Here is a 13,385-nt window from a genome sequence, read left to right on the forward strand (position 1 = left end):
CTTCGGTTGAACAAATTTGAAACAAACATTTTCTTGATTCTTTGTCGAAACTTCCGCAGCCCTATTTTATTATTTTTTTTTATTTCGACTACCCATTGTGGCAGGTGATGCGCGGTTCTAGTTTCGGGAACTTTGGTGGAATTCGCAAAAAATAACCATTTTTGTATCTTCTAATTTTCCTTTTTTTTTTCGCTGGAATGGCTTAATTTACTTTTCATGGAACGGAATATCAACAAAACAAACAAAATTCAGAGTCTCGTTTTTTTATTTTCCTGTGCTTTGTTATGCGAACCATTAACTTTTATATCCAGAGATGTGGAGAACCCGAACCTCATCGAAAAAGAGCCGAATTGAAGTTTTTCTACTGCCATTTTGTGTGTCGTACTTTTGGCTGGCACTGTTCACGCTCAAGTGAAGCGATGTTGTTTTTAGCTATTGCCTATAAATTTTCCTGTGGTCGTCGGTCTACGGCGAATGAATGGGATTTCGGGTTGAGTTAGTGTTTGCAGGGGAAGGCGTGTTTTGGGGTTTCGGTACTCGGTATCGGTATTTTTGGTGCCATTTTTGGAGCAGCCATCCGTTCACCCATTCTTCTCCTGCTTTTTTTCCACCCCTGCTTTCTCCGTTCCCTCTTTCGTGCAGAGGTGCGTTGGGCAACGCATTTTTGCATGCCCCATCCGCCACGCCCCAAAAACACCTACCACGCCCCCGTCCATCCCACGATCCCATGTGTTGACAAATGGCTTAAAGTTTTCGGTCATGGGTCGCGTCGAGGGTAAGCTGCCTTTAATTTGAGGCAATTTGGGGGACCAGAGAAGATGGCATAGGAAAGAGAGCAAAGGAAAACTAATGTCTCTAGTAGGAAAGGGAAAAGCAAGGGAGTCAGTGTATCCATCCACTGAAATTTGTTTCTTATGAAGTGTTCTATGTTAAAAATGAAGACTTAAAACATGAAAAAAAAATTATAAAGACGAAAAACTACTGTGTCATTTTAATGACAATTGAATAATATATAAATGTTATTTTAAACATTTTTAAAAACTCTTTTAAGTTGTGTACTTATCTATTACCTTATCATATTCTAGTCTCCTCTTCGATTACAATTAATTTATGTGGCAGACAGATGAGGCAATTAATCAAACCTCAAACACGAAAGCTTTAGATTTATTTAAACCCTCGCCGGACCAACTTGAGGTCCTTCTGCCCATCCCATCGTTATTTTCAGGCCACTTTATTCAACGTCTATCAGTACTCTATCTTATTGAAAAGCAGAACCTTTAAGCCCCGCCAGCGATGACTGATAAATGTGGCCTGCGAGCGGCATTCACAATGGATTCAATGCCAAATGCTGAATCACTTCCACAGGAACTCTATTCCGAATCCCGTTCCCCGATGGCCAACAGCATTTCCCGGATCAGGTGCAGGGCTTGAAAAGCGTTTCCTGTCCGAGCGGCAGGTTGGGCCTTCATTAGCAGATAGTTTTCCATGGACGACGCAAAGCATTTTCCAGCAATTGAATATGCAGAGAGCCACACAAAGCATTTGAATGTTGGTCGGCACATCGACGTTTTTTATTTTTTCCTTTTCATTCACTGTTGTTGCTGTTCAAGCGGAAATTAATGAGACCGACAGGCTTTTGACGCAATTTGACGCAGTTTCTGTATTTTATTTTGTGTTCCCTTTTTATATAGCATAATATTGAAATCATTTATCAGCCGGGACAAAAGGAATTGAGGAATGAGGCATGGGTCACCGAGGAATACGCGAAATCAATGAAAGATTTTGTTTTGTGTTTTACTTTATTTCGTCTGTTTTCCTTCCAGTTCCATGTTATCGCAGTGCAAAAAACACGCACTTATAATAAATGGAAATAAATGCTGCATAAAAAGTCGTCGGCTTTATCTTAGTTTGCTGCTCTCGCCACGGGTGCCACAGTCATTGTCCGGTACCGCTGTTTAACAAAAAAATATGGAGAACTTTTGCACAAACAACTTTTGCATGGCAGTCGCATTACCAATGCGATTATATAAAGTCCGAAAATTAATCAAAGCATTTCGGATTAACTGCGGATTGCATTCAGTAAATTGAATCGGCTTAAAGTGTTCAAGGTACTCAAAGAGAGGCTGAACGGTTTCGTCTGAAAAACAGTCGGTAGTTCAATCGCAAAATTGGGTGTAGTGCGCGAATATCCTTTCACGGAATGAAAAGTGACTGGAAAAGAGTTCCAGATGAAAAATAAAGTCTATGGGTTTTATAAACAAAAAATAAAGATTTGTGTCTATGAAAGTAATTATGTTATTTGCGATTTGAATAGCTTAGATTAGCTTAGAAAACTTTTTACATTCCTACTATAAAACAAGTTTTTGAAATTGGTTATTCTCATCTCACATAAATGATATTGCAAATTTGTCTGCATAAAAATAATGTAATATTAGTTTAGGCAAATTATTAAGCAGCAGCAGATGATCTGATGGTCCAGAAGTAGGACAAGTAGAGTCTAAGCCTATGGAAATGCAGTTTCAGGAATCCGACTAGTGAGCACTGAACCCATCGTACATCAATGCTTTGCCCTCAAGCTCATCAATTACGGACTTTTGTACCATGGATAGTCATGTTCAAATGGTGGAACCGAGCAAGCCCGCATAGATAATTAGGCTAACCTCACCAGAAATTTGCAAAAGCGAGCAGGGAGGGCGGGGGAAAATTGGTACTGGTAGGGAGCTAGAGCGGCAGAGCCTCTTGATCCAGAGAATTCTGCTGGGCTGTCATCGATCCGAGCACGGTTGAAATAAATACGAAATCATTTGTATATTTCCCGGAGTTTCGCAGTTTGTGTTTGCCATGCTGAAACATTTATCGCTGTCGCAGGGTTAGACAGTCTGGGGAAAAGGGCCAGGAACAGAGCCAGGGACCTGGACAATGCGGATGCGGACTTGGCAAATGGTCCGGCAGGAGAGATGAGTCCGATGATTCCGATGAGCCTGCCGCTGAGCAGCTAAAAACTTCCCCACGGGCCAGTCGGTTTTGTTTAGACTGCAAACTGTGAGATAAATTGTGGCGTATATCTGTATCTGTATCCAAGCGAGGCATCTGCAGTAAAATGCAGAGCCGTGCACTGCAAAAAGCCGCCTTTTATTGCCTAATAATTTTAAGAGACGAGGATCCCATATATAAAAACAAACTAGGTAATTTTCATAACTTGTGATATATGAAAAGGAGTTTAGGAAAAACATTCAAATAATAACACTTAAATATCCTTCTTTTAGAGCCATCCCCGCTTTTCAAATTATTTTGTAGTGTGCAGAGTCGAAAACGCTCACTCCATGGTTGATTATAAAGCGTTGGGCAGCGTACTGAGAAATGGAAATGCACTGTTGCATCCACGAATCCACTATGGCCCATCGGTATAACCCATCTAGCCCATCCTCATGCCCCAATCCCCCTCCCGTCTAAACGTCAGCGTTTAAAGTGTTAAAATAAAAGCAAAAAAAAGCACTGGACCCCGTTCATCTGGCTGGGGTTTTGTGTGAAAAATTATGGCAGCTGACTGTGAAAAATTGTTGCAAATAGTTTTCCGTAAATGTTTTTTATTTCGCTCCTCCTCTGTCGATAGTGGCGGCTTTTAGTTAATGCGCACTCGGCTTAGAGCATCCAACGTCAAGTGGTTTTGGTTTATCGGTGCTGGAATGAGGAATATGGGGATTTCAGCTGGAGAGCAGAGATTATGCAGCTAGCATCGATGGGATCGATGTCAGTCGATGAGAAGTGCACAAGTGCCTGGCATTCGCGTTTCGAGTGCAAAAGGTTTTGTATCTGACAGTTTGCATTGCGCGCTGGGAAGCATTCAGTATTCTCAATTTGTACGTGATATGATAACTGAAAGTTATCTATTCGGTAAAACGGTGGCTGCAGGGAGCCACCTAGCCATGCTGATTGATTGTTTTCGCCAATCACAGAACACGAAGCTTGAGATAGCTTATTGAAATTGAATAAAGTCGAAATGAAATTGGCACACGGAGGGAACGCTGTATAGGAGACTATGCTAAATAAAAAAGGGTGAATATATATGATGAGCATAAACAAGAAAAAGAGGGGAAGATCTATGCGTAAGCTGAAACAAACAGCTTATGTACAAAATACAGAGAGATTTTAGTAAGAGCTTCGTTTAAGCAGAGGATTTAAAACGCTTTGAGATTTCAGTATAGGCTTCGTTTAAGCAGAGGATTTAAAATGCTTTGCATTTGAAATTATATTTATTTATTAGTCCGTCTCCAGTTTCTAAAGAATTAGACTGGTTAAGTTACGACCAAAACTGCTGCTTCGCATCCGCTCCATTACCAGCCTCTAGCTCTAAAAGCTTCCATAAAATTCCCAATAATTAAGCTCCTAATTCATACACTAAGTATATGGCTGAGAAAATACCCCACTTTGCTTCGCTTTAAGCAATGACATCTGTTCTCTCCCTTTTCGCGGAAATCGCACACAATGCGATGTGAATTGGCCAACCCACCTGAAGAAACTCCAATCACAGTTTGATCTTTCATTTCCTAGACGTTTTGTCTCGGCACGAGTATTTCGTTGATGTAATTTGATGCGTTATTATTAAAATGATATATAATTTCCAGCATTAAATCCGCAGCTGACAGACCGGCTCGGTCTCTGTTCACATTTCGCTGGCTTGGTTTTCATGGATCCCTGGCACCTGCCATAACTTGTTGTTCTTGTAATTATAATGGTACAGCCCGGTGTCCAGGAGCGAGGAAACCGGCTCTGCAAACGCCTTCGTCTAACTGTACGTGTAGCCTGGCATCTCCACCCGATCCGATCCCATCCCATCCGATTCCATCCCATCCTATCCCCAGTACATACGACACCCCCCATCCACGGCCCCATCCCATCTCCATTCCATCTTTGATGTACGTGCATGTACTTCAAGAGCGTCCAGCGCACACTTTTCGCCGTTAGCCGCGTGGCTTGTGGCGTATCTGTATCTCGGATGTTGCATGCCACAGACGCCATCGCCGCGGCGTCCCATCGCTGTTGGAATCGCCGTCGTCTCGAAATCGTAACAGTAACAGGCTTTATGCAAATTGTTGTAATATTTTGTGTGTTCTATGTTGATTTCTCCTACACTGCGGCAAACGAGAAATGGTATTATGAAACGTTACAAACATGAGTCATACACCTTTATAAGCCTTCGATTTAAAGCAACTAGTTTTATTCCTTGGATATAAAGAATATTTTCGTGAGGACTTTATTTTTATATTCATAAAGGATAGTTCAGCTATTTGTATGGAGGTAAATGACATTTTTTGTCGGTGTACACTTAATACCCATGATTTTGTTCCTATTGCGTGTAACCAAAGATAGGAGCTGCGGGGTAGGTGTGGCGAGTGGTGTGGTGTGGTGTGGTGTGGCATGGCGTGGGGACGAGACTTCAAATGGACCGTTGGATGTTATGGGCTTATAGGCGACACTCCATGAAACCAAATTACCGTTTTGGTAGTTTGAATCTGACAAAGCTCATTGGGCATCTCAGTTTATAGCCTCGACTTTCTGCGCTGTGCCGAGGACTATTTACAGTCCACTTTGATATATGGTTAATGATCGCAGTTAAGCTTGGATTTGTCGCAGATGGGAATCTATTTGGTTGCTCCTACAATTCCTAATGATCGAGCAAGGTTGGACTATCCAATCCTGGTTATTATTATCTGGTATAAAATAATAATACAACGTAGATATGCATTCATAAAAACTATGTTCGTTTTATCTTTATCTCTCTGATGAAAGCTATGAAAACTGTGCATTAAATAATTTAAGCATTAGCTTTTAAATGCCTCTTTCTGTACAAGACCATCAACTCAGTTAAATCAAAGCCGAAAAGTTTGAATAAATTATCTGAAAACTGTGATAAATGTTTCACAATTTCATGGACAAATTCTTCGAGATATTCCTAAGCCTTGTCGTAAGTAACATCAAGATATTGCACCCATGTCTTCCCTCCATCGGCACCAGTCACGCCCACTTTAACAGGGGGTCCCCGCTACATGCCACCCCTCAGAATCGCCCTGGGATATTACAGGCATATAAATTTCAAGAGCAGGGCTACCACAAATTTGTGGCCAGCAAACACGTTCCTCTCTATTAAATTTCATAAATTTATTAAATTATGCCCCAACCGTCGGGGCTCAACGCCAGAAAAACGAAGACAAAACAGAATACCCGATGAAGTCGCTTAAATATAGAATAACATGTACACTCACAAAAAGTATTGCAACATTTTTGTATGACAGCATACATTTCTTTAATATATTCATGCTATTACCTTCTATGTTCTTCTTATATTCCATATATATAGTAGACATACTATTGAATACAATGAGAATTTTATTTAATAAAAAAACATTTTCTTTATGTGTATATTAAAACCCAGTGAAATGCCACCAACTGAGACGGTGCATTGGGTTAGAGAACAAAAAGTCATCTCAGCAGGGGGGCATATGTCTAAAAGGAGGTTTTCAGTACGGCTACCAAAAGTGGGAGTTGGGAAAAGTCGATGGTTTTCCTTTTCTTTTCTGCCTGCTATGCTCATTAGTTGTTGTCATTCAGAGGCTTGACAACCAACTAAAAATTAATATGTCAAATTATGCAGCAGTCCCCGACTGGAAATTGCCTGTGGAAAATGGGGGGAAAACCGAACTGAAGCGTGTCGAGACAGCATGCAAAGATGTGCCTAACCTCTCTCACTCTTTCACTTTAGTGTTTTTCCAGAGTCTTACCCGCACTTTTGCCCCTTGTGCAATTAGAAAGAAGCGGCTGAAACGGCTGCCAAAATGTCAAACCAAAAATTTGCTGCGTTTGCTGCTGTCTGCATGTCAATGTCAAGAAAGAGATAGCGCGCGGTGAGGAGAAAGAGACGGTCATACTTGGCCAGGTACAGGTTTCGGTAGAAAGTGGGAATGTTCTCCTTCTCGCCCTCTCTTTCTTCCCACTTATGTCTATCTCTCTCAGGCTGCACCTGCTAGCCCCACTTGAATTTCAGCAGCAGAGAACTTCTTAGAAACCGTTAGCCACCAATTTGGCCAAAATTTATTGATAAGCTTTTATAGCAATTAGAAAATTATTCACATCTGTGCCTAAAAGCACCAAGCACTACTACAAATTTGTGTCAATTGGGAAGTTGAATAAAACTTTATTACTCATTAGAAGCTTTAGATGATGTATTAAAGTTTATGTATAAAAGGCATTTAAGCGATTTGAAATAGTTCATGTTTCTGTTCTCCCTACCTAGATCCTATGGACAACTTTCTTCTTCTTGTCTGCCAGCTTTTCTGCATTTTCCAAGCTCACAAACATTCCTGGCAGCATATTTGCAACTGTTTTCCCAACAAATGCTTCAATTTGCATTTGACTTAATGCCCCGTGATGTTGAACGATGTGTCTGCAGATCAGCCACGCCCAGCCGCCCCCATTCCCCACATTATTCATGTACATATACGAGTATATATCGGTTAGCATGGTTAACGTGTATTCGAGGCCGTCAGCTGGTCAATGAGTGTCAGTGTCACGTTGTCATCTCCCCTCTCCATTTCCAACAATCCGCCAGCAATCCGCTTTCCCATACTCTGCACTCCACTCGGAACTACGTGATGTGCATGGCCGATAAATATTTGTTATATACTCAAATCGGGGGGCGTAGGATATCCTTGTATATGCGTAAAAGTTTTGTGTGGGAAATGCTTTAACTCGGGCTTAAGTTGGTTTTAAGTTGTAAGCATTTAGTTGACATTAACTGGGATTTGTATTCTCGAGGGGGAGAGCAACTTGACTGGGATTGTATATCGCAGATGATAACGGGGGCTAAAGTATGTCTTTGCCTGCAGCGAAATGGGATTAATATGATAGATGGAATGTTTGTTAAATTGTTTAGGTACAGAACCCAGCAATTCAAGCAAATATAGATGCATATATTTTACTAAATTCGGTTTGAGTTGCAGTGCGAAATAGTATGTTGAATATTATTAAATAACCTAACGATCTGGAAATAACAGCTATATAGAAATTAATGATAATGTTTAACTGTCATAACGAGTAATGTGCCACACTTATTTTCGCGAGCAGTGACAACCTTTAATGCATTTTAATTTAATGATGAATATTTTAAGTAATTAGTGAACAGTCATGGCGGACAGCCACTCACCTCAACAGCGCTAATTCTTCATGTGCAGAGCCCTTTTTTTCGTAAGCTAACTACGTAGGTTCTGAGGGAGGTGAGGGTAACTGCGGAAGGGCTGCCCACCTGTGGTCCTTTATAAATATTATATTCATATGAGCGACGCAATGCAAAAAAAAAAAATCCCCCAGCTTAACACCTTGCATGTAATGCCGCTTTTGTGCCTGCACGTACCTTAACCCAACTCCGGCCCCTAAAAATGACCCGACAACAATTCACATGTCCCCGGGCCTTGGACCTTGTGCTGTGTCACCTTTTCGGGCGGGAAAATGTAAGAGGAACGAAAATAAGTAAAAATTCAAAACAGATGCTCATTATAAATATCCATTAAAATTACATGGGCTGTAATCAAGGGGTGGACGCAGTCTGCCACAGGCTTTAAGGAGATGGAGATGGAGATGCCCATGCCGATGCCAGTTAACCCACCTCAGTCGTCCTTCAGCCCATCGACCACGCCTCCTTTTACTCGGGTTTCTCTTTTGTGCCCTCGCTTTGGGCATAATTTGCATGTAGTCAAGTGTAGGCCTTAACAGCCATTTCTGTTTGTCTCTTTGTGCCCTTATTTTGGCCCTGAAAGGGTTAAACGCAGCGCCGCAGCTCCGACAACAACAAAGAGGAGGCGTTAACCCAAATGGGTTAAAAGGAGGAAATCGCGCCAAAAGTTGTTGGGCCTCCGGTTCCTAAAATGCCCGCTCCTTCCTCTTTCCATAAAAGCAACCAACATATGGATGGGTCGACATTTTATAGCCTCCGGATCGGTTTCATTTTTTTGGCAGACCGCAAGCCCCAAAAAACGTTGAGCTGAAAATCCTCCAATATCGAATCAAAGTCCTTTAAACCCTTTTCTCTCCTGCCTTTTAATAAAGTGTCGACATGTGTAATTTGTGAGGGGGGTATGCGAGTTGTTCTTGGGGGGGCAACTTGGCTGACCTCCAACCAATAATATTAATAAATTATGAGCAGGCATTTTTTCGGCGGCTTCTTTTGTGTTGCGGTCAGCAAAGTAAAATGTGTGACTCGCTTTTTATTTCTTTGGGATATTTCGTGTCTGGCTTTTTGACTCCTCTTTAATATAATTCTGGGTATTTCTGAGCATTTGAACTCTTGACCTGAGTGGGAAACGTGCTTGGCTTCTTCGTTTTGCCGCTTCCTTATTGAATTCAAATTGTTGTTCCTGTCCGTCTGCATGGGTTTTTCAGCCTGTTTGGCTTGCAAGGATACGAACAGCAAGGCGAAGGACCAACAGCTCACAGCCGTTCCTGCCTATATCTTCCTGTTCGAATCCTGTTCGAGTCCTGTTCGAATCCACCCCCAGGACATCGAAACCCTCCGTCTCATTTTCCTGTCTGTTTGCTCTCGTTCCTGCTGTCTGTTGCTCTGTCTATTTTGACTTTAACAACGTCAGCAACACCCCCGAAATGTGCACACAGGCTAACATATCCCGTCTATATGGCCAGAGTCATCATTAACGCTGTTCGAGGGTTGCCTGAAAACTCCTAGAAGGGGAATCGATGTCAGGAGAAGGCAGGAGGTTGTGGAAGTCTGGAAACACAACTCTGATCTGAGGTACCTTCAGAACAAAGTTTTCCAACTCTGGCCGCACAGTGGCATGGAAATAGTTGTTAACAAGACATCGGTGGTAAACTATGGGACTATATTATACAAGGGAGAAAAGTTTGTCAAAGTAGTTGAGAGCTATGGATAAATAACAATTCCTAAGAACTTTTGCACTGTTTGCAGTAGATTGATAAGTAGTGTTGTAAACGACTTTAAAGCAGTCCCATATATTTCCTAAAATATAATTCTCGTAAATAAGAAAAAATAAAATTTGTTATGTTTTATTTTATATTGCAAAAGTGTGCGTCAATTTCTTGCCCACTGTTCCCTGTGCGATGACTTTGCCTGTCCGTCTGTTGCCTCATCTCTCGGAATCGTAATAATTTGCAGCTTCCACCATCATCATCAACACGCCCCCAACTAAAACACGAAGTGAAGGCCAGCTGGAAGATTCCCTTAGCTCTGTCCAAACTCCATCCCCACAGACCCTTTAGCACCACATAACTCGCGACGGCATAAAATTTATCTATAATAAATTAAAAACTCCTTAAATGTTGGCAAAACTTGGTTTATGGCTCTGGCTCTGGCTCTGGCTCTGGCTCTGGCTCTCCTGCACTCGGAAACCCTTGCCCATTCCTAATTCCTTGCCAACCTCTTATTTATTGTGCTTTATTTGTTGCCTTTGGCGCAAAAAAATACAACTACTACGAACATTTCTATATTGTTTCGGTCTTGTAGTTGCCACTTTTAGCCAACACAACGAGCAGAGTATCTTAAACAGCTTAGCACGATTAGGTTACTAGAAAGTACGGGAAAAACATAAGATATTATAAATTGCATATATGTATCAATCAGTTTGTTACTTAAATATCGAGATATTGTGAGTTGATTTTAATTGCTTGTACTTCACCTTCACATAAAAGAAATTCAATGTATGAGAGTATTAATTTGTTTTATAGCCACTTTTTATTTTTTGTGTACATGGCAAAATGTGGAATTCAAGGAGGAGGTGGGCGGCTAAGTCGGACTATAAGACTATACTCACTTTAGTGACTCTTGCAGGGCAGTTTAGCCGCTGTCCGGTTCTTGTTTTACTGTTTCCACAGCTTTTAGCTGCTGCTGATGGTCGGATGCTCACGCGGCCGGCATGAAAACTTATGTCGGCGGCCTTTGGGCGCAATTATTTATACATGCCTCATAAAAATCGCAAGACAATGGGACCACGGCCTGGGACCCTGACCAAAAAGTATATGTATGTATATATAGAAGGGACTAACAATGCAAGTCGCCCGACTCCTTTTGTTGTGGTCAATGTTGCAACTAGTTGTTGTTGCCGCTCGCTCAAGGGGCACTTTATTCGCAGAGGTACAAGAAATGGGGAGGGGGCTGCAATTACCCGTAGAAGAGGCAGTCTGTTTGATTTTGGTTCGGTAATAAAGATAGATCGATGGATCGGCGGATAGATCTTTCGGCCAGGGAGACAGGAAGTGATTGCTGATAGAGCCAAGATATAAAATGTTAAGTGGAACGAGCCTGATAAATGTTATGGCGATATAGAGAAGATTCCAAGATTAGATGAACAATTTAATTATATTTTTGCGCTGAGAATAATTGGCCCACTACGAATATTGGGTGAGAAGAACATGAAATGAATTCAAGCTTTGTATTTAACTAGGGATTTACAAATATATTTATATATATGTATATTTACAACTACATGAAAGAAATACAGTACAACAAAAACAGAAAATGTTTTTAATTATATCACGAATATTGTTTAATAAAAAGAGCACTTTAGTTCTTCTGCAAAAAGGTCGCTGAAATGTTTAATCTAGCTTCGTTTGCCATTTCCGCTTTTTTCAGCCCTTAAATGAAGTCCCATTTTCTACCGCTGGCCAATTCGAATCCCTCAAAATTAGTTCATTAAAATTTAAATTTAAATTTTCATCTCTTTCCTGGCTTAAAGTGGCTTAAAAGCTCGGAGGATAATTTCAGATAAATATGGCTGGACAGACAAACTGAAGGCAATTTAGCAGAGTCCCACTTTCCCCATTTCCCTCAAGAACCCACGGATCTGGTGCTTTATGTTATTGTTGCGGATCCGCATCCTTATGCCCCCCAAATATGCGTAAATATTGCCCCAGTCAACAGTTCTGTGCGCTCCATCTCCCTCTGTCTGCACTTGCTTATCGCCACCATCGATGCCCCCCCAAAAAATCTCTCCCTTTTCGCTGCTCCCCAAAAGCAGCAGAAAAACGCAATTTGCGCCGCTAACCTAACGATGATTGCCAAAAACGTTGAAAAGCCAGGGGCTGCTGTGCTCGGGGGGAGGATTTTAAATTTTTAATGGGAATTTGAAATAAAGCACAGACAGAGACAGAGATGGAGACAGAGGCAGTCGCTGGAACAGGGACACTCAACACTTTCGGGGGAATTTGCTCTTTGACAGAGAAGCTGACGACTGCAGCAGAGCTTTGGATCCGTAATTCTCTGTTTTTCCATGTTCCAAAAGGGTTTTGCACTGGAAAACATATTTGCTGCCATTAAGCATTGCACTGCAAGCCTGCTTATTATCATGCATAGGCTTCACTCTTTATAAACATTTACCCAATTTTGAAATGAGTATACAACCATATTTTTGTATAATATCTTACAGCTTTCTCATTTAAAAATATGCATTTACTACAACTTTATTGTTAGTTCTGTTTAAACGTATGTTTATAATAATGATTCCACAGATCCGGTTTGATTCCAATTAAAACATCTTTTTTTCAGTGTGATGTATGTTTTATAGTGTGAGAAAGGGGGACAGAGAGTAGCACTGCAGTCCGGAGCTCTTCTTCATCTCCAAGCCGATTTCTGAGCTTACTTTGAGAGACTCTTTGCGGCGAAGCCATGCAACAATATTTTTTCGTACCACTTCAGTCCCTGCCCCTTTCTTTACTTTTTGCCGCCCTCGGGGTTTTTGTTTGAGTGTGTTATGTGCGTGCGTGTTATGCTATCTAAAATTCAAATCTCTTGTGGTTTACAATGCGCCAGAACTCCGAACTTCATTCCATCTGTCCCGCGCTGGGGAATTGCCTTGGACTGTCTGATGTCGGGTACAGTCAATAGTGCCTATCGCGAACCAGGGCCAAATGATTTCTTGGTATATTTTGGAACATTATCTTCAGTTTTATTGAAACAGCGCAATTGATAAAGATGTTAAATGTGTTAGTTTAAGTCAAACAAACTGAATGTGCATTTTCAATGCCGACTGCGAAAAATTCTTTTTAAAGAGGTACTACTGTGCATGCCCTTAAGAGTTTTTGTGTGTGAGTGCGTTTGCATTGTTGCCACACTTCGTAATGCAATTGTTTCTGCGGGGGTTGATTTCGCCTCCACTTTTTGAGTTCAAGGTTGAGTTGGGGTATAGATTGAGTTCGGATCTCTGTACCGGGAAATCTCATTAAAGTGCAGTTATTGTTTGAGTCCGGAGTTTGGACTTGGATGTGCAGAGTTGTCAACCCGGTGAGATTTTTGAAAATGGGGGTTGTTACTTTGTTTGGGACTCTGATAACATTGGTGTAGTCACCCTGAAGGCACTGTTTTGAAA

At 41.3% G+C, this 13,385-nt stretch overlaps 1 protein-coding gene across 1 annotated transcript in view; it reads left to right on the forward strand.

Annotated features, from left to right (window-relative positions):
• LOC122616737 (frizzled) overlaps positions 1-13,385 on the forward strand; it is a 92,835-nt gene that overhangs the window by 18,607 nt on the left and 60,843 nt on the right. The window lies entirely within an intron of this gene.

The sequence above is a fragment of the Drosophila teissieri genome, chromosome 3L, assembly GCF_016746235.2.
Source record: "Drosophila teissieri strain GT53w chromosome 3L, Prin_Dtei_1.1, whole genome shotgun sequence".
Lineage (NCBI taxonomy): Eukaryota > Metazoa > Arthropoda > Insecta > Diptera > Drosophilidae > Drosophila > Drosophila teissieri.